Source organism: Pantherophis guttatus, chromosome 4, assembly GCF_059756535.1.
Source record: "Pantherophis guttatus breed Tessera chromosome 4, ASM5975653v1, whole genome shotgun sequence".
Lineage (NCBI taxonomy): Eukaryota > Metazoa > Chordata > Lepidosauria > Squamata > Colubridae > Pantherophis > Pantherophis guttatus.
In genome coordinates this window covers 52,106,635-52,127,903 of record NC_142066.1, presented here as the reverse complement: position 1 = coordinate 52,127,903, position 21,269 = coordinate 52,106,635, and the positions used below count along the sequence as shown (strand labels likewise).

Sequence of the window (21,269 nt, the reverse complement as noted above, 5' to 3'; positions counted from 1 at the left end):
CCATGGATTCACTTAGCAACCACCATAAAAATGTTACAAAGTTGCATTGGTCATAGGATGAGCTGCTTAACAATTGGAACAACTTGCGACCATAATTGTGGGCTTAAGTTATGGTTGTAACTCAAGGATTATTTAAAAGCAAGTAAGTGTATGTATGTAAACTTTCCTCCTATTATAGTCCTGATTAAAATTCAGGTTCTCTCCCATTACCAATAGCAGGTACAGAAATCTGCAGGGACAAAGAGTTAAAATCTTATCCTATTCTATGGTCCCAATTGACTCAAATTCTCATCCCTCTTTTCATATCTGCTGTACTTTTTTAATCTGAAAGGTCTAAAGATGTTATTAATTTCATCTTGAATTTCGTTCTTAAATTTATCACTCCAGCATAGCTATGAATGGGTTTGTGTTCCCCTGATGTAAGTGCTGTTAATGGCTACAAGTTACAATATGCATCTATTTTTAGAAGAAAGGCTTTAGCTCTGTGGTAAAGGAGTAGATCTTGGAACCTCTAGTTGAAAGGATCACGTAACAGGTCTGGGAAATACTTCTGTCTGACATTCTGGCTGAGACTTTCCCCAATGTGGTGCCCTTGAAGACATATTGATTTGCTACGAACTGGAGTACATAGTATTGGGATAAATGGAATATTCAGCTCATTAAATTTATACCTCAAACAACTCACTGCTGTAGAATGTAGTCAGCAGTGAAAATCTGAATAAACGTTGAGAGGAAATGAAATTGGTAGCCTTTAGCCATTCCAGCTTTAAAAAAAAAAAAAAGATTGAAATTAAAAGAGGCAACTAATTGGCAAGATTTACACAATACATTCTCACCCCTGAAGTAAGGCTACTTCAGTCCTTTTACTATAAGATTCTCAAGACCTGGCTTATCTTAACATGGTTTGTATTTAGTTTTCTCTCCTGTACCAGATGGTTGTATTTTTAATATAACTCATTGTTTTTATATATTTATTGTTTTATTTTAATGATTGTACACTGCCCAGAGTCACTTCCTATGAGATGGGATAAATATTAAATAAATGTGCTGCACTGAATTAAAGTAGGAGTTGGTAGTTTGTGGTTCTGTGTGTCATGGGACATGAGCATTGTTTACCATAGTGTATGAATCAGGACCTCATGTTAAACTATAATGTGGTGTAATTGGACACAACTCTGTGAGAATAGAAGTTGTATTTTTAATTTGATTTAGCAGGTAAACCTAGACCTTGATTTATTTTTATTTTTTCATCTTACATGTTGGGAGATTCACATAATATCTGCTGTGTTGCTGTGCTCACACAATATGTTGAGTCACAAACTACCCAACTCAATTTTAGTCTAGTGCAACTTTGTATATGAACCCAGCTATTTTTTTTTTCCATATACTGACTTCTCTTTGTGGTTTGTAACCCACTTCATCTTTCCCCTTTTCTCTCTTCAACTTACAAATCTTTCTCTACCCCCAACCTCATCCTATCCCAATATATTAAAAAACACCACCATTGTGTGGTCGGTATGTTGATCGGGGCTTATGAACTGCCAAGTAAAAGCCTATGATGTAAACCTTAAAGAGCCTTTCCTAATCTGATACCTTGATGTGTTGCATTACAACTTCCAGAATTAGCCTCTAATTTAATGGGACAATGGCCTTAGGTAAATTCATGTCATACTTTCCTTACAGAATTATAAGGACGGTTGAGATAATGTATGTGGTGTGCTTTGACTGCTCACAAAGAAGCAATATAATACTTCAGCATTTGCTCCCAGGCCATTTTCCATGGCTCACCGTCCCCTCTTTTCATGGTGCATCTTTTAATAGAAGACCACAGCCAACCAGCAATTTAGATTCTTCCCCCTCCAAGTGCCCCTGCCTTGTAGAACCCATATATACATTTTAAAAAATCTCTTTAAGAGGTGGTGGTTCTCAGAAAGCAGATTCAAAATAGCTTTTGCTAGAGCAGAGAATCAAATGTCTGATTTTACATAGGTGTAAAGGATACAAGGTTATGCAGCTCATTTCCCTTCTCTCAACATCTACCTCAACCAGGATGATCTTCTTTTCAGCTGCCACTCCATGAAAAGGTGCAGGATGCCATTGCCCTAATCTCATTCCAACACCTTACCAAATACACTACACTGGCTCTTTTTGCATTAGTAGTTAGAAACCAGATGTGGGGCTAAGGCTGGTGTTGTACACGAGCATTAAGAAAACCTAATAAAATTGGAAAAGGGGCTCCAAAGACTAAAACCTGAATTTTCCAGCTTTCACAACTAGCCAGTTAAGTGGTAAACCTCTCCCTTTTTCTTATGATTATCGCTTCAAACAACAGTTGACGCATTGGTCACCTGATCACAAACCCAGCATATCTGAGGGGAATAGTGAGAAGGATGTCGCCATGGGACTAGAGGAAGGTCTCACCATTGTGTAATGCCAAGAGGCCTCTTCACACCACAAAAGCTGACCTCTTATTTCTAATACTGTGCTTCTCGGAAGACCATGAGGCCCCCCAAGCTGTTGAACACAAGTTCCTTATCTAGTGGCATTGCAAGCTACATTTCCTGTCTGGGATTGTCTTTGCAACATCTTTGCTAGATGGAGAAACTGAGGCCACCTCTTTCCCCTTACAATTTCTGCCCTCCTCCCCAACTGTTTTTTTTACTCATTTTGTTTCTTTACTATCTATAATGAATTATTGGACCAGTTACTGTAGAGCGATTTGCTGTAATTTTATTTGTTTTAAAATAGTTTTAGTATATAAATTATACAAATAAGTAATCTGTAGCAAAGGGAATAGGACTTAGTCTACTAGTTGGTATGTTGGTTTCTTATATTCTCAGCTTTCTGGATTCGTTCCCCCCTTTAAAAAAGAAAAAAAATGTCTATCTAGTCTTGTTAGAGTTGTTAAGCATGACATAGCTCTTTCTTTAGATTCCAAACAATTCACTAAATAGTTTTTAAATGTAAATGTTTTATGTTTTGATTTTGCAATTCCTTGTTCTGTTAAAGATTGCTGCTTTGGTCATTCTGCTTTGTTTTCCTTAGACCCTGTTTACTGATTTTCTTGCTGAGAGACAAGTAGCATATTGAAACAGCCTTTTGAAATTTGATGCTTTTCAAGTGTATTGGATTACGTTTTTGCAAACTACAGTCTAAAATTTCTGGAGTGTGCCGGGTTAGGGAAGCCTGTGTTATATTCATGCTTATTTTGGATTATTAGGAGCATAATCTGTGATGTGAGAGCCACTTTGGTTAGTGGTTAAGGTATCGGATTAGAAATTTGGGAGACTGCATTCTAGTCCCATTTTACCCACAAAACCAGCTGGGTGGACTTGAGCCAATCACACACTTAGTCCTAGGAAGAAACAGACGTTGGCAAACCACTTCCAAAAACTCTTGCCAAGAAAACTGCAAGATTTGTCCAGCCAGATGTCAGTTGTCAAAAACTGACTTGAAGGTGTACACACAGAGACAAATAAATTAAATAAATCTGTGAAGTGCTGTCTCCCAAAGCCTCTAACTGAACTTGAAGAGGGTCAAAATTACTTTTAAAACAAATTTGCTCTTTTGCTGTGGACTGAGGAAACCATATGGTGGATGCTGCGAAGTTTCCTGTTTGTTAATATAGTTTATATAAGGGATGCTGTTTGCAGCATATTTTTTTACCAAACTAAATCAATACTCTTTACTTGATGAACTAGAATTCCCATTGTCCCAGTCATGCTAATAATTAATCCCTGCATGTGACCCTGTAGGAAAACTACACATGTTTATACAAACGAAGGAAGTATTTATAGAGTTAGGCAAATTCTTTGGAAAATATAAACATTCTTTAAGGAGAAAAAATTGAAGCAGGAGGCTTTTAGTTATGACAGTGAAAATGCTCACTGGGTACGCAAAGCTGATTATTAGTGGAAAATAAACATTAAAATATTGGTAAGGAAAAATAAAAATAAGGTGGAGATAGTTCTTGATTTACAACAGTACATTTAGTGATCGTTCAAAGTTACAATAGCACTGAAAAAGGTGACTTACAACCATTTTTCACACTTAAGATCCTTGCAGCATCTCCATGGTCGGATGAACAAAAATCAGATGCTTGGGAACTGACTCATATTTGTGACAATTACAGTGTCCTGGGCTCATATTTTGTGACCTTCTGACAAGCAAAGTCAATAGGGAAGCCAGATTTACTTAGCAACTATGGCAAGAAAGATTGTAAAATGGGGCAGAACTCATTTAACAACTGTCTCAATTAGTAACAGAATTTTGCCGTTCAATTGTGGTTGTAAGTCAAGGACTATCTGTGTTATGGAAGTTAACATAGCTTTCTGGCTGGTATCTGGAACTGAAGTATTCTATGTTGTAGCATTTTATTGTAGATGTCAGTTGTTAAATTTCAGAATTTGTAATTAAGAACTCAAGTGACTGAGTTGTTACTAGTTTGGAAGTAAAATGGAACCACTAACTAAATAACATAATTTATGCATATTACAAGCTGCCCCAAAAAAACCCATATAATTTTGAAAATTAAGGAAAACAAGACTTTTTACAAAATGCCCAACTACTTGTAAGCATCCAGAAAGAAAAGTATCTTCACAACATTTGATTTGAGAGGGCTTCAAAGATAAAAGGCTTCAAAGAAATCAGATGTACATTGTGCAATTTAATGTTAAGTCTGTGCCAACTTTTGAGAAGGCAACTGGGAGGAAAATCAGCTTATCTCCCTCTTCTCCAACCATATCCACAATGAAAAAGTGAAAATTAAAAGCAGATAATTGTCCAAATTAAGATCCTGGCAGCCTATAATAAGTATCTGATAGGGTTTAAAAATTGGAGAAGATGCAGCCAATAAAAATATTGCCTACGATATGCTTCAGAGTTTATAACGCCTTTGAATATTCAATATTTCTGCACAAATATGACCTAAAACATGATCCATATAAGTCCTAAACTTACATTTAGAGAGCCCAATTAAATAAATGAATGAAAACATTGTACTTGTTCATTAGGAAAATAATCCAAAGCTACTTATTTGGCAAAAGTATGTGAACCTTTGTTTTGTATAACTGACGTGGGCAGCACTAATTGCAACTAAATTTTATGGTAACTTTTGATCAATCTGGCACATTGGTTTAGAAGAATTTTAGCTCATTCCTTCTTTCAGAATACCTTCAATTCCCGGATGATGGATTGACTTCCTTGCATGAATTGTCCACTTCAGGTCCTTCCACATTTTCATAGGATTAAAATTAGGACTTTGACCTGAACTATCTTTGGTTCTATGATTTTTGTGCTTTCAGTTGTTACTTGCTGCATAACTCATTTTCTCTTGAGCTTGACATTTTCCTATAGTATTTGCTGACACAATTCCAGATTCACAGTTGCGTTAATGATGGAAAGCTATTTGATCCAGAGGCAGCACAGCAGGCCCATACCAGGATATTGTCATCGCCATTTTCACATATGTGGTAAGGCTTTCATGGTAGTGTTTTCACCAAGCATAATGCTTTTCATTCAAGCCAAAAACTTCTAGTTTGGTCTCTTCTGTCAACAGAACATTTTCCCATAGCCTTCTGGCTTATCTGCATAGACTTTGCAAAATGTAGATGGGCAACAATGTTCTCTTTAGAGAATACTTGTTTTTTCCTTGCAACTCTGCCATGTATACAATTGTTGTTCTCCTAATGGTAGTCTCATGAGCACTGCCATTCAACAATGCATGAGAGGCCTTTAGTTCTAAGGATGTTAACTTGAGGTTCTTTGAGACCCCTCAGAGTATTACATGCCTTGCTCTTGGCATGATTTAACTCCTGGAAGAGAGTATTAATGGTGTTGAATTACCTCGATTTGTATACAATCTCATGACAGTAGATGGGTGGAGTCCAAACTGTTTGGAAAAAGTTTTATAATATTCTCCTGCCTGTTGAGCATCAACAACTGTTTTTCAGAGATCCTCTGTTTGAGTCATTACACACTTCCACACATCTGGTCAGGCTTTGATAACAAATACCCAGAATTCTAGTCCCTTCTCATATCTGATTATCATTGATTAAAGCACTTGTCTATAATTTTCCCTTTGAATGATCTCAGAGGTTCACATATTTCTACATTACACAAAAGTTAGTTTCAAAAAAATCAATAAACAAGTGTAATGGTTTTGACTCATTGACTTAATTGAATTATCTTTATGTTGTTTTAGGATATACCTGGAGAACAGATCACTTTTTAGGTTGTATTTATATTGAAATACTGAAAATGCAAATGGGTCAACAGCTTTTAAGTACCATTGTATATAAGAAAACTTCAGAAGAAGTGAGAAGGAAGGGGGGTTAAGACCCCATCCCTTTTTGCACTTTCCAGAATTGTAATGTATTATTCCCTTTCCCATGATTCTTTGCTTTTTGGAGGAGGCTGGTTTCAATTTTGCTGCGGGATTGGAATGATCTTTCTAGAGCAGGGCTGTCAAACTTGCATCATCACATGACATATCGGGACTTTTCCCCCCTTTGCTAAACTGGGCATGGGCGTGGCCAGTGTGTGAGCATCTAATCCGCAGGCCGGGAGTTTGACAGCCCTGTTCTAGAGTCTCCAGTTTGACAGTGGACTGACAACAGCTGTGTTCCAAGCAGCACTAGGTGTCTTCTGTGTTTCCCATTTAGATTTCCCATAATAGCCACAGTAACAGTATTTGAAGGACTTGGAGAAATTAAAATAGTAGCTAAATTCACCGTTCTCTGCTACTTACAGGACAGGAGAAGAAAGAAAAAGAAAAAAGCAGCTATGTCTAAATCTGGCCCAATACACAGTTTCATCAGGAGGCAGCTGGCTGTTTCTTGGGGACTTCACAGTTGAGGCATCAAGCTGATCCCTATTGGCTTATCTTGCTGTTTCTCCCCATAATTAGAGATATTTCCCTAAATGGAGGATCCTTTCTGATGGCCTTATTAATAGCCAAGTTTTTACCTTTTACAGTTAAATCATGGTAAATTATGTAAAGTCCGATTTCTTGAAACCTTTGGCTTCCGTCTCCTAGAATGGCTCCCAAAGGGTCTGCCTTTCTGTCGTTTAGTTTTTGCTGGGTATGTAACTTATGTTGCCTAATGATGCTCTTTGCTTCAAAAAAAGCAAACCATTCCCATAAACTTTTTAGACAAGAAAATCAACCTTGAGTTTGCTCAAGGGAGCCCCCCTTTTTTTCTTCCACTCCCCGGTCAAAATGTAAAAGATACATAAGGGTGGGGGGAAAACAGCAAGCCACAGCTTTTATTAAAAAGCTATTTTTCTTGTTTTTCTGGGTGGTGGTGAGTCGGGACTTGACATGCAGAGAGAGGAGCAAGAAAGAAGAATCCTTTTTTTCCCACAAGAAAATTGAAGACATCAGAATTTTATAATTACTGTGGGAAATAGGGAGTTGTAGCAGGCATATCAATTAGGTATATTCAGGTAGTTCTTGACTTACAATCATTCGTTTAGAAAAAAATTGAAATTACAATGGCACTGAAAAAAAATGACTCACAACCAGTTCTCGCACTTATGATCATCATAGCCTTCTCACAGTCATGTGATTAATATTTGAACACTTGGCAACCAGCATGTATTTATGATAGTTGCAGCATCTTGGAATTATATGATCACCATTTGTTACCTTTCCAGCTGATTTCTTCTGACAAACTCAGTGGGGAAGCTGCATTTACTTAACAACTGCAAAATTGACTTAACAACTGCGATGATTCTCTTAATTGTGGCAAAAAGATGGTAAAATCAGGCACAATTCACTTATCAACCGCTACGCTTAGCAATGGAAATGCTGGCCCCAGTTGTGTCATATGTCGAGGACTACTTGTAGTAATCAGGTTTATACATATCTCATTCATCAGTTATGAAAGTATTTAAAAACCTCTGTATACAAGCTGAGACCAGCAGCTTGGTTGTTCAGCTAAATAATCACCAAGTGGAACCATAACTGTACTTACAAACTTATTTCAGTTTTCCTTTGCTTTATCTGCAAAGACCATAAATGTGAGGATTGACCATATTACTTTTTCATCTTCATCATAACTGAATGGTTGCTAAATGAGGCAGTTGCTGAATAAGGACTACCTGTCTATATTGCCTTTGATTACTCAATTCAAGTTGACTGGTGTTCACCATGTATATTTATTTATATGTAAATGGTTCCTTCAAAATACAAGACACTGCTTATCACTAAAGCTGCCTAGTAAGCTTTCAGAAGATCACCAGTGTAGTGACAGTGTTACATGCAGCAATTTCAGAGTTACCCGAAGTGTCTCTCTGAAAGTGATGTGAGTGACTGGATTCAGATATTGTGCAAGGACATGTTTTCCTTAACTATGTTTAGTAAATAAACCATACTTGGCTTAACTTCAAATGATTCCAAGGCTATATTCATACCAGCTGCTTAAGCCCCTTGTGATTAACTCAGTTTTGGGGTTAGCACAATTTGCTGGATAAAACAGGTTGGGTTTATTCATGGTGCTTGAACCACAAAAGAACTAAGTTTGGTATGATGTGCTGAGGCAGGAATCAGAATTTTAGTCAACTTGGTAAGCATGTTGTATGGATCCAGCCCAAACGTTTCTGAACTGAAGTTCCCATCATCCCTCATTATTTGCCATACTTTCTGAGAATGCAGGAAGTTGTATATCTATAGCATGCAGAACGCCATGGGTTCCCTTTCTCTGAATTAACTCCTTGGCCACCTCTGACATGGCCACATCTGTTTTACACGGTAACCTTCTATATGATATCTACACCTTGGATTCTTTCAGGTAGCTGTGTTTATCTTAAACTGATATCAGTTTATTTTATTTTAATGCTATTTATCATTTTATGCCACTGTACTTCACAAAGAAGTTTAAGCTTTGAAGCCTGGCTTTTAAAGTACAGTGGTTTCATTACATTAAGACACAAACAAGCATTTTTGATTTAGTACAGAGTGTGAACCCATTCATACCGTTGTGCAAACATGGAGGAAAGAAAAATACAGAAAGAAGTAAGTGTTCTACTGGATATTAAAGGTTGCCATCAGAATACGAGATTCAAATTTCTATGTAAAAATCCTCCATTGTTAGATTTGAAAAAGAGAGGATTTTAATTATATGGAAAGAGGAAATGATTTAAAGTCTATTTTTAATATTTGTGAAATCATTCCTGTTGGAAGTATTCACATAATAGATTTAAGAGCCTGGATAATTCAATCTTGTTTGTGGGCACTCTGAAAATCTACCTTTGTGTTATTATTCTTAGAACTGCTTTTTCTGGTAGCCTCTGAAAGTTGTGAACTCAAAGGATCGATTTCTTTCCCCACCCTGCCTTGAGTCATGTCAACCCAGAGACTTATCCCGTCAGTTCATGACCTGCAGATATAGGTCAGCTGTTTTCTGGATCAATTGTCAGATCTGCCTGCGATAGGCCAAGAGAAGAGAGTTCCCTTTTTGCTTCATATAATTGGAAACGAGAATATGTATGCATATCACATGACCACTCATTGTCTATTCATCATGTTCTTTTTCTTTGCTCATCTCTGACAAGTTTCACAATAATTTATCCTGTCACCAGGCAGGGGTATGCCTATTACAAGGAGAATATGATGTGATCTCCATTAATGCTTCCATGTTCTTATGTTCTGATTCTTGCTCTGACCTGACAGAGGTGTTGTTGGGTAACCTGGGACCGTGGTTTTGTTGTGGGGACAGGCACTCTAAGTGACTCATTGTCTCTTCTACTGCAGGGACCACTCTGTTGCCTTTGCTTATGTCATCCTTGTGGCATCCTCCTTCCAAACCAGAGTGCTGGCAGTTTCAGCAGCTGCTGTCCCTAAATACTTAGGATTCCAATTGGGTATAGTAATGGAGGGCTCAAGATAGATTGTCTTGGGCAGCAGAGGGAGAGAGCATATATCAAAGGATCTGGCATACGTACACTCATAAGTTCATTTGCACATCTATTTTCACAGAGCTGTGTGTGTATTTTCTTTACACATTGGAACAGTCCCCATAACTTCTCCACGTGCAAGATTTTCCCCAACAAAACATAAGATCAAACCTGACTGAGATGCATGTCTGGTTGCATGGACATATTAGTCTTTTGCAAGCATTGTATTGACTGGATCTGTTCACTGTGCTAAGTTAAATGTGTGATTTGATTAATTCTGGTTTAGCATGTTGTGTTCCTAGGTTTTTTTTTGGCTTTCAAGGCTTAATTTTTTCTTGTCATATTGGGTGAGGTATCAGCACAGCAAGTTATAGTTGAGTAAACCATGATTCAGGAAATCATGGCAGGGCATGAGAACACAGCCTGTGATTTTCTACAGTTTTGTAATCTAAATGTATTTGTATGTATGTGCACATGTATACATTTCTAGGGTACTGTAAGATAGCAATAACAATAGCACTTAGACTTATATACCACTGCACAGTGATTTATAGTCCTCTGTAAGCAGTTTACATAGTCAGCATACTGCCCCCAACAATTTGAGTCCTCATTTTGCCGACCTTGGAAGAGTGGAAGGCTGAGTCAACCTTGAGCTGTTCAGAATTGAACTCCTGGAGTGAGCAGTGAGTTAGTCTGAAGTATTGCATTCTAACCACTGCGCCACCATGGCATCTTTATTAATGAAAACTGAAAGAACTGAGAATAAAAGAACAGACAGGATTATCTTGATGCTTTCCTCCGCATAATCAGATCATATTTTCTACAATTAATCATCCAAATATACAACTACAACCAAGCATCTGTAGTTGTGATGAACTAGATATTGTTAATGTATTGTATCAAAATGTTTTATAGCCAAGTAATATGTTAAATAACATATCCACTCAAGTGTTAATCTTATTCTCTAAAAGTATATATTGACTGGAATGCACATTTCAACCGAGCCACTCATATCCGCATCTCAAAATGCAAGTAAAGATGCAAAGTGAGGGGAATGGAATTTATTTTTCCTTGTTTGTGGTGCATTTTTTAAAAAAGGACCAATTAAACATATATATATATGTTTTCTCAGGTTTTCGCGGGTGTTTGTATGTAGGTCTTTGGTTATTCGGGTCTTCTCCCACGTAAAATTGGAAGTGTCTTGGCGACGTTTCGACGAAGTCTCATTCGTCATCTTCAGGCTGGTGTTCTCGGCTTCGTGCTTCCAGGAGCAATGTGAGATCGCAGCTGTCTCTTCCTTTTAACTGCTAGTGGGGGTGTGAGCTGATTGGGTGGGAACTTGGCTGTGTTCTGATTGGGTGGAGGTGTGTTCTGATTGGTTAGGGGCTTGGCTGTGCTCTGATTGGCTGGGGGTGTGTTCTGTTTGGGTGGGGGCTTGGTTGTGCTCAGCTTAGTCTGAGTTGTAGGGGGATTTGAGCTGGTGAGCTGCGTTGTTGTTGTTTGGCTTCGTGTTTGTGGCCGTGCGAGCTCTTCATGGTGGGTGTCAGTCTGCTTCATGCATGGATTGGAGGGGTTTAAAGTGGCTAATGATGCAGCTGCGGTCTGGCTTCTGGTCCTTGGTCGTGGCTCATTATCAGTGTGGGTTTGAGTCTGCTTTCTGCGTGGATGTGCGATGGTGACATCAGGTGTGGCACTCGTGAGTGTGGGTCTGGTGTCATTCGTCGTGTTAGGGACTCGTTTGTCAATAAGGGCGGGTTTCCAAATGGCTGGAAGGCGGGAGGTATCGTCTCGTTTGTTCATGCTGTGTGGGCGTCCATCGAGATAGAAAAGACCTACATATATATATATATATATATATATATATATATATATATATATATACACACACACATATACATATACATATATATATACATACATATATATATGTTTTTCTTCTAGCCAGGTTTTCCCTACTAGAAAGGGAAAGGGCTAGAAGAAAAACACACATAAACCCTACGAAGAAGTAAGAAATATATATATATATATATATATATATATATATATATATATATATATATATATATATATATATAAAATAAGTAGCCTTTAGATTCTGTCATATACACTGCCATCCTTGTAAGCCCATAAACCATACACCAAGTTTTATCTATTTATTTAATCAAAGATTTATGGCAATTCATCTGATGGAAAGTGACTCTGGGCGGTGTGCTACAATCCCATAAAACAATAAATTTATCTGTTGACTTGTTGAGTATATTTGTTCTTATGCTAAGTAGACATGGATACTGGCGATTATATTTTGACTGTCAACTGTTAGACTAGAATCCTCCTGGATCTATCAAAACCAAATTCTTTTTATATTTAATTATACAGAGGATTTTAAAAATCCATGTAGCTAGGGAATAGTGATTCCCAGATAATATGCTGAGGCATACAATGTGTCACAGTAAAATTGCTAGGGTGCCGTAAGTTAATAACAATAATGATGATGAAATATTTTTGATGATTTAAAAACATTTGTACTACTCAGTGAGTAGACTTCCTCATGTTTCTCTCGACATTGGTTGCTCTCAGTTTCATTCTTTCTAGTAAGTCTATATCTGAGGTGTTTAATTTTGCCATCCTCAGCATTGGCTGATATTAAGCCATCATAACTTGTTCAATGAACACAATTTTAAGACAAATCATTACTTCTGAGATTTTATTCTATATTTTGTAATGTGATCTTAGCTTACAGTATATTGTACAACTCCAGTGACTATAATTTATAAACCATGATTTATGACTTAGCACCACTTGGTAAACTCACTAAACCATTTGTTCATGCAAATCTGTTTATGCAAAACTGTTTACTTGGGAATGTTGGAGAATGAACCAGGTCTTTGGAAAGCAGATGGATGGCCATTTTGCTTCAACTTGAAAGGATGTGGACCTTTGACACACATCCTTTATACTTTATATATGACAGAAACTGTAAGAGGACTTCTCCACAATTTTTTATATCAGAATGTTTTCAGGAAAAAAAAATCTGCCCTCATCATTTGTGGTGATTCATAAATTTCGTCTGTTTTCCTTGTCTAGAGTACTATCCTGTGCAATATATACTTTACAGATGTATGCTCCTAGTTTATTTAAGTTTAAAATTTACATATAGTAAATATATTTTCTTGGTGTTATTCATAAAAATTTCATGTCTAATATACTGTACAGATCTGGAAAGCTTGTTTGGTAGCTAAAAGCTGTTTGTGAAATAATGGAGTGTGAATGAAATATAGGAGTTAAGTTGTTGCCCTAGAAGTGAGGAAACCAAGGTTCTAATCTGCCCTCAGCCATGGAAACTCACTGGGTGACCTTTGGCCAGTCAATGTCTCTCTCAGCTTAACCCATTTCACAGAGTTGTAGCTGTGGAGAAAATTAGTCAGGAGTACTATATATGGCTCTTTGAAAGATAGGATGTAAATAAATACTGGCTTCTGCAAATTGCATTTAGTGTAGCTTGTATTCAAACCTTTTTGAAGCTTTGATTTGTTTATTATTATTATTATTATTATTTACATGTAAATAATAAGTTAACAGCATGAATATCCCTTATATTATTTTAATTTTAAAGGGGGAAAGCATTTGAAAAGACTTGGTACTGAATTTTTAGCATTTTTGAATAGAACCGCATGTAAATATATATGATCTCTAGAGAAAGCACCTAAAATGGTAATTATACTGCTAATTTTAGATTTGGCTATTGTTATTTCATTTCATTGGTTCAATTTGATGTGTGTTTATTCCTTATAATGTATTACTTTTACAAGACAATAGAAAGCAGTAGAAAGAAACAAGCAGAGACACCCTTCCGTTCAGTTCTGGCACAGGTGAAGTAGCTAGTGCAGAAACACAGTACGACACTAGTTACACTCTTACATTGCAAGCCATGTAACACAAGTGATGTCATGTTCTTAGATTTAGCCACTGGATATTTTCTTCATAATAGCTAACTCAAAAGCCTGTGACAAGCTTTAGATGAGATACTGGTTAAAAAAAAAAACTCTTAAAATTTTAGTTGGCATATGACATTCAAATTACTAATGGAATTTGGTGCATGGAATGTAGATACTTTTGCTGGTTTCTGTGGTGGAATATAGTCCAGACTCACAGGAGGGACGGACTCTCTTAGAGGGCAAAGAGTCAGCAAAACTTGCAATGGAGGTAGGGGGAGGGCAAAGATGGACACCCACCCATCCAGCAGTTCACAAAATATATCTAATTGTTGTGCAGATAGTTCCTTTATTCTGACAAGATTCTGTTAGTAGAGGAACAACAATAAAGAACTACTAAGCAGTAAGTAACGCCACATGTTGTGCTCCGTTCTTTGGGTGTGACCATTTCTAGCAAAAAAACGCCCATTCAGAAAAATGGCTTTGCAGTTACGACTGTGGTGTTTGCTTAATGACTGCAAATTTATTAATGATTACTTCAAAAAATGTGATAGATTGGGTCCAATCACTTGGGTGCCACGACTTAAGACAGTAATGACTTACAACCGGAAATCTGGTTGCATTGCAGTAGTATTTTAATCTGTGCTTTTTGTAAAGAGCTAGATGCTTAAAAGTCCTATAAATGTCATATTTCAAACTGATCATGTATTCCAGCATTTACTGTAGAATCCTCTACAGTTTTCTGGAGGTTCCACGGTAGGCAGGTCTGTTTGAAAAATCTTCCTCAAATGATTACAGCAAAAGGTGTAATCAACAATATGGTGCTCACATATTCTGGAGTAGGATGTAGCATCACATTTATATATGTTGTCAGCATTTTCCATCTTTGTGTCCTAGTGCATGGGATTATCATCCCCAGTATTTTGATTTTGGCCAATTTGGGGAAAACTCATTTATACATGCTTTTTGTAATTAGAATCAGATTTAGCATGTGATGGAAGCATGTAGAGTTTTTAAAATAAGGATTTTTCTAATAAAGAATGACCCTCCCCATTTGTGGAATTTCTTTACTGAAGAAGACAACGAGGTTTGTTTATTCTGGGTTTTAGAAGGGTAAAGAAAATCTCTGTGTAGCCGCATGTCATTTGGCCAGCTTTGTGAGGATAGGAAGGGGAGCAGGTTATGGTAAGGATGTAAAAATTTATTTTAATTAGCTATTGTGCAACTTTATTCTTAGCAGATGGACAGATGAGGTATTGCTGTTCATCAGAGCATTGAGAAATGTGTGAATGTAAGAAAAAAAGTTTATGCTTAATGATATAGAGAAAATTTGTGGTAAACTGCATAAGCCTAAGTAATAGAAGATATTATAGGAATATGAAAGTTGATTGATTAATGTGGTAAAATAAATGGAATGTTTGCAAACTGTTCCATGCTGGGCAGGAAATAAGACAAATAAGAATGTGTGATATTTCTCTGATTGTTTTATGTTTTTTTGTGAATAGATATGTAGACAAATTGTCATGATTTTTGATGAATGTTGTGAGTTGATAGATGTTATTTTTTGTATGTAAACTAGAGATGCAAAAACTCACTAATTCAGGAATGAAATAGAACAGAACTCTTAAGTCTCTTCTTTCTCCTCTGGACCATGCTGTTCCAGAAGATGGTAAATCCTCTGAATCATAAGTACACTGAGATGTCCTGGACATGTTGAATTTTGCACACCCTAAATATAATTATGCTGTGTTACTGGCAGAGAATCCATATGAGTTGCACTAAATGTTAAGCTAGATTGGGTAATACAAAAAAGAGTGTTGATATAAAAATGTATATATTGAAGACCAAGAAAACTGAACACTTGCAAATTATATACAAGTAGGAAAAATTAGAGCAAGTAAGTAAATTTGTTTACCTTAATAAATATTTCTAAAAGTCAGAGAAATGAAAGAAATGTTAATATGAGCAAATACTGGTAAGATAGTGAGCAATATAATTGTTAGACCATAACCTATTACTTGATAAAATAGAAAGATGTGGGTTAGACCGTTATCACCATCAGGTGATAACAGGCTGGTAACAGGCTGACTAGCCGCACTGAATGTGTAGTCCTCAATGGAACTGCATCTACTTGGAAGGAAGTATGCAGTGGAGTACCCCAGGGCTCTGTTTTAGGCGCAGTACTCTTCAACATATTCATCAATGATTTGGACCAGGGGATAGACGAGGAACTCATCAAATTTGCAGACAACACCAAGCTAGCAGGAATAGCCAACACTCCGGAAGATAGGCTCAAGATACAGAAGGTTCTTGACAGACTTGATCATTGGGCGCTATCCAACAAAATGAGATTCAGTGGTGAAAAAAGTAAGGTTTACATTTAGGCAAGAAAAACCAAATGCACAGGTACAGTATATGTGGTACTTTGCTCAATAGTGGTGACTGTGAGAGGGATCTTGGGAGTCCTAGTAGACAATCACTTAAATATGAGCCAGCAGGGGGCTGCAGCTGCCAAAAAACCCAACACAGTTCCAGGCTGCATTAACAGAGGAATGCAATCAAGATCATGTGAAGTGTTAATACTACTTTATAATGCTTTGGTAGGGCCACATTTGGAATACTGCATCCAATTTTGGTTGCCACAATGTAAAAAAGATGTTGAGACTCTAGAAAGAGTGCAGAGAAGAGCAACAAAGATATTAGGGGACTTGAGGATAAAACATATAAAGAATGGTTGCTAGAACTGGATCTGTCTAGTCTTATGAAAAGAAGGACTAGGGGTGACATGATAGCAATGTTCCAATATCTCAGGGGTTGCCACAAAGAAGAGGGAGTCAAACTTCTCCAAAGCACCTGAAGGTAGAACAAGAAGCAATGGGTGGAAACTAATCAAGGTGAAGAGCAACTTAGAACTAAGGAGAAATTTCCTGACAGAACAATTAATCAGTGGAACAAGTTGCCTGCAGAAGTTGTAAATGCTCCAACACTGGAAGTTTTTAAGAAAAGATTAGATAATCTTTATCTAGTCTGAAGTGGTGTAGAGTTTCCTGCCTAAGCAGGGGGTTGGACTAGAAGATCTCAAAGTTCCCTTCCAATTTTGTTATTCTATTCTACGATGTTTCCACGAAAATATGACATGTCCCATAAATAAGGCCAAGCCTGATTTTTGGGGTTGGCCTAAATATACCCCCCTGAAAATAAGCTCTAGTGAAGGGGTGGCCATGCCCAGCACAGGAGGCAGCCCTTCCCTTCCCTGGTCATCTCAGGGCTTCTCTGCCCCTTAATCGGATCAGCTGAGCTGCTCTGGCTGCCATTCACAAAATAGCTATTTCACGGATGCCACTCAGGCCACCGCCTCCAGCAAGCACGGCCACTTTTACAGCCAATTGCAGAGGTCAAGCGATGCACCACACGCCTTGCGCCCTCCTTAGGTAACAGTGACAGTCACAGCAAGCAATTCTGTCCACGGAACAGCTGCCTTGTGGGTGCCGGCACCTCCAGCAAGCATGGCTGCTTTTGCCATTGATTGCGGCCACTTCTGCAGCAGGAGGCCAAGCGATGCGCCCCATGCACCTCGCACCGGCCTTCCAAAGAGTACTGTAGCAGCTATCCACAATTTTTTTACCCTTATTTCGTCACGACCCTCATGACCTAGTATGGTAGTGTTTTGAGAAGTACTGTGGAGGGTGAAAAAAACTACTTGCAAGTTCGAGAAGTTAAATTGGACTCGCGAGAAGTTTTTTTTAACCCCACAATTTGTTTGCCTGGAACAGAGCTGCAAGGCAGATAAGACATGCATCTCGCGTCTCCCTGGCCCCACCCCTCCCCACCTGCCACCATCCAATTTGGGCAAGGGCAGGAAGCCCTGCCATGTCCGGCGAGTGGGGGAGGAGAAGAGACAGCAAGAGGAGTCCCGTCTCGCTCCATGTGTCTCGCTTTTCCCCCACCCCACCTGCCACCTCCCTTGACAAAAATATGGTGGGGAAGGGAAGCAGCCAGGCTGCTGTTACAGAACCATTGGGGTGCATGGAGCCGTCTTTCCTGCTTTGCAGCTCTGTCGCATGTCTCACCATTGTCTGCAGGAAACATGTTGTAGGGTTAAAAAAAACTTCTCGCAAGTTCAAGAAGTTTGATTGAACTTGTGATAAGCTTTTTTTTAACCCAACAACTTGTTTGCCTGCAGACAACAGCGAGACACGCAACAGAGCTGTTAAAGGCAGGTAAGATGCGCATCTCACATATCTCCAGCTCCCGGCGAGGAGGGGAGAAGAGATGGCAAGAGGGGTGAGCCCTGTCTTGCTCCACTTGTATCGCTTCTCCCCCACCCCACCTGCCACTCTCCTCTATAAAGAGCTGGGTGCTGTGGAAAAGGTAGCCGGGAGGGCACAGGGCGGGAATTTGTAGGCGAGGGGGATGGATGGATGGGAGGCGGGCGAGTGCCAACAACGCCGGGATGATTCTCATCTTTGGTTGCCCTGGCGAACAGCTGACGAGCAGCCATGAGGTGGCCACATTCACCGCCTCCTGCACCTCCAAAATAATAAGACACCCCCCCCCCCAGATAATAAGGCCAGCCCTTATTTCAGGTTTCAAACTGTCTTTATTTTCGGGGAAACACTGTATTCTGTGCTAATATGCGGTCTCATGAGAAATGATTGTTTATTGAAAGAAATGAAAGTGGTTAGGGATAAGAGCTTGCTTCTGCCACGTCCATATACAAATAAAAGATATATCAAAAGAAGCATAAAAATTAACTGAATGCAATGGGAATGGAGAACTTAAGTATGCAATAAAACAAGAGAATCAGATCGAGAATGAATGAGTGGGGAATGAACTGTTTTCAGACTGAAACCAATAGTGTTATAGAAAATAAATGAATAAAATGAATAAATATTAAATATGCTTTTATAAGACATACCCTTATATCATACCATACGTAAGTAATAAAATGTTTAAATGTTAGCAAATGCAGTTGTTCTGTAATCCATTTTTGCAAATGCTGTTGTCTGCCAGCACATCTGCAAGACAAGCCAATATATATTTATACCTATTTTCACTACTCTCTTCCTGTTACTCACATACACATCCTGACTATATATTCCCCCCCACACACACTTTTTTTATTTATTTGAGGATTAATGGACTTGTACTATCCTTACCTACTGTGAAGTCTTTTCCACATTAAGCTAAGTAGGGCAGGATCCTTACACAAGTCAATTAACACTGTTATCTGATGTGCTATCCTTTTCTTCTCATCCAGATAGGTGCTGCCTGATAATTTAGATCAATCTACAGATGTGATGTTAAAGGAAGAGAAGTGGGAAATGGGTGGGAATGGTAAGTCGTTTGAGTAAGATGCGTATAGAACTTAAACATTAGGAAGAGTTTTAATTGAATTCCTTGTGTTAAGGCATAGATCTTAGGTCATCCTTTGTAGCCTTGTCTTGGAAATTTTGGTGTACAGGTAGTACCCCAGTTAAGAATCAGTTCCGTTCCTAAATCTGCCTTTAACCTAAATTTATATGTAAGATCGGAACTCATACTTATAAATGGGCTGCCTGTTACTAAAAATGGCAGATGGCATTCCCCTTCCTTGAGCTGACAAACCGCTGAAGCTATGCCATGTTTTCAGGGGTGAAATCCACTTACCTTCGCTACCGGTTCACAAATGGGAGCACAAATTTTTGCACATGCGCACAGTGTCAAAAACAGGAGATGATGACATCCGGGTGGGTGGGCGGAACCTCCCACTCCCAGCACTTCCAGTTCGCCCAAGCCGGGTAGAACCGGCTGCATTTCACCACTGCATGTTTTCTTGAACTGCTGAAAACAGACTGTATATTAAAAACATGAAGCTTCAGCAGTTCATGAAAACATTGTGTGGCTGCTGCAGTTCATTAGCTCAAGGAAGGAGAATGTTGCCCACCATATTTAGAAATAGGCAGCCCATTTGTAAGTACGAGTTGTCCATAAATCAGACATTCTTAGCCTGAGGATTGCCTATAAAAGATGATCCTCATATATCTCCTCACGTGAAGCTTAATAATCTTTTAAATAAATTACGAATCTTTCAAATGTTTGGCTTCTTTCCATCTCCTGCAATTTGAGTTTGTTTAATGTATAGTGACACAGATGCACAGGATTGTTTCAGAATATGGAAGAAAAGATCCTTGCCCTGAGGAATTTACAGTCTAAAACAGCCTTCTCCAACCTGATATGCTCCAAACATAGTCTGACTATAACCCCAAGCTATTATGACCCTAGAATTTCTGAATTGAATTCATTTCCCCTCCAAGGGATTTACAAATTGAGGTTTTTATGATATATTCTAGAATTTTCCAAGTATTAATGTCAGACCAACTGATTTATAGTTTGCTGAATCATCTTTCCTCCCATTTTTTTAAAAATAAACTCCTTTTCCTCTTAATTTCTTTCATGGGATCCAACTTACTCTTGTACTGGGTTTGTTAAGACCTTTTTTTAAAAAAGTCCAATTTAAGTGTTTAACCTTTGCTTGTTTTTATTACCTTTTAGAATCAAGGACATTAGTATTACACAGTCATTCTCTCCCTGTGTTTTTGTTACTTCCATTTCTCAACTGTGTCCTTTATTGATTAATATCTAATCAGACATTGTTGATACTTTTGTATTCTCTCTCCCCCCCCCCATTCTCTAAAAGAGAAAGATGTCAGTAAAATAAGTCAGGAATTTACTGGAAGGGCCGTACTTGGAAACATTTGTCTCCCAGCAGATGTTGGGGTTATTAAATTCTCCCATCACTATGACTTCATGCCTTTTTGAAAAATATTTATAATTTGCTTTTGGAAGGCATCATCCACATCTCTTGGGTTGGGAGGGTGATAGCAGACACCAATAGCAGTATTGCTTTTATTTATTCCTCTGCTTAATTTAATCCAAATGCTTTCTCAGTATTGCCAAATTCTTTTATGTACATTTCTAAAGAAGAATGGATATTTTTAACATAGTTTTATTTATCCCCCCCTTTTTTTTCCTTTTGAACAAATAATGTCCTTCAGTTACTATATTCCACTCATTAGAGTCGTGCTACCAGATAATCTTTTTATAGTTATAATTGTTTTTATATTTCTATGTTTATTGTATTATAAACCTTTCAGAGTCATCTTGATCCATGAGATTGGTACAATATAAATTTAATAAACAAACAAACATATCTGCTAGATTGTATTAATTCAAACTCATCTTATTTTCTATACCCTAAACATGTATGTATGGATAGGAAAGATCATAAACTTTATGAACCAATATTCCTTCTGATTTTTTTTTACAAGACTTCCTTTCAACAACTTTTCTGCAGTGGTTTTTAGAATGCAAAATTTTTCTTTTATTCAGTTTAAGACCATCCTGATCAATCATGATATGTTTTGGCCAAATGTATATTTTTATCAGTTCTTAGGAGGT

At 37.9% G+C, this 21,269-nt stretch overlaps 1 protein-coding gene across 5 annotated transcripts in view; it reads left to right on the top strand.

Annotated features, from left to right (window-relative positions):
* Positions 1-21,269, top strand: part of THRA (thyroid hormone receptor alpha) — a 153,933-nt gene that overhangs the window by 16,281 nt on the left and 116,383 nt on the right. The window contains exon 1 of one of the 5 annotated variants that reach the window (XM_087892173.1): positions 19,090-19,166. The exons of the other annotated variants lie outside the window; for them this stretch is intronic. The gene's annotated coding sequence lies outside the window, so the exon portion shown is untranslated. Of the gene's footprint in view, positions 1-19,089; positions 19,167-21,269 lie in introns of those variants that run through there. 5 annotated transcript variants of the gene reach the window in all.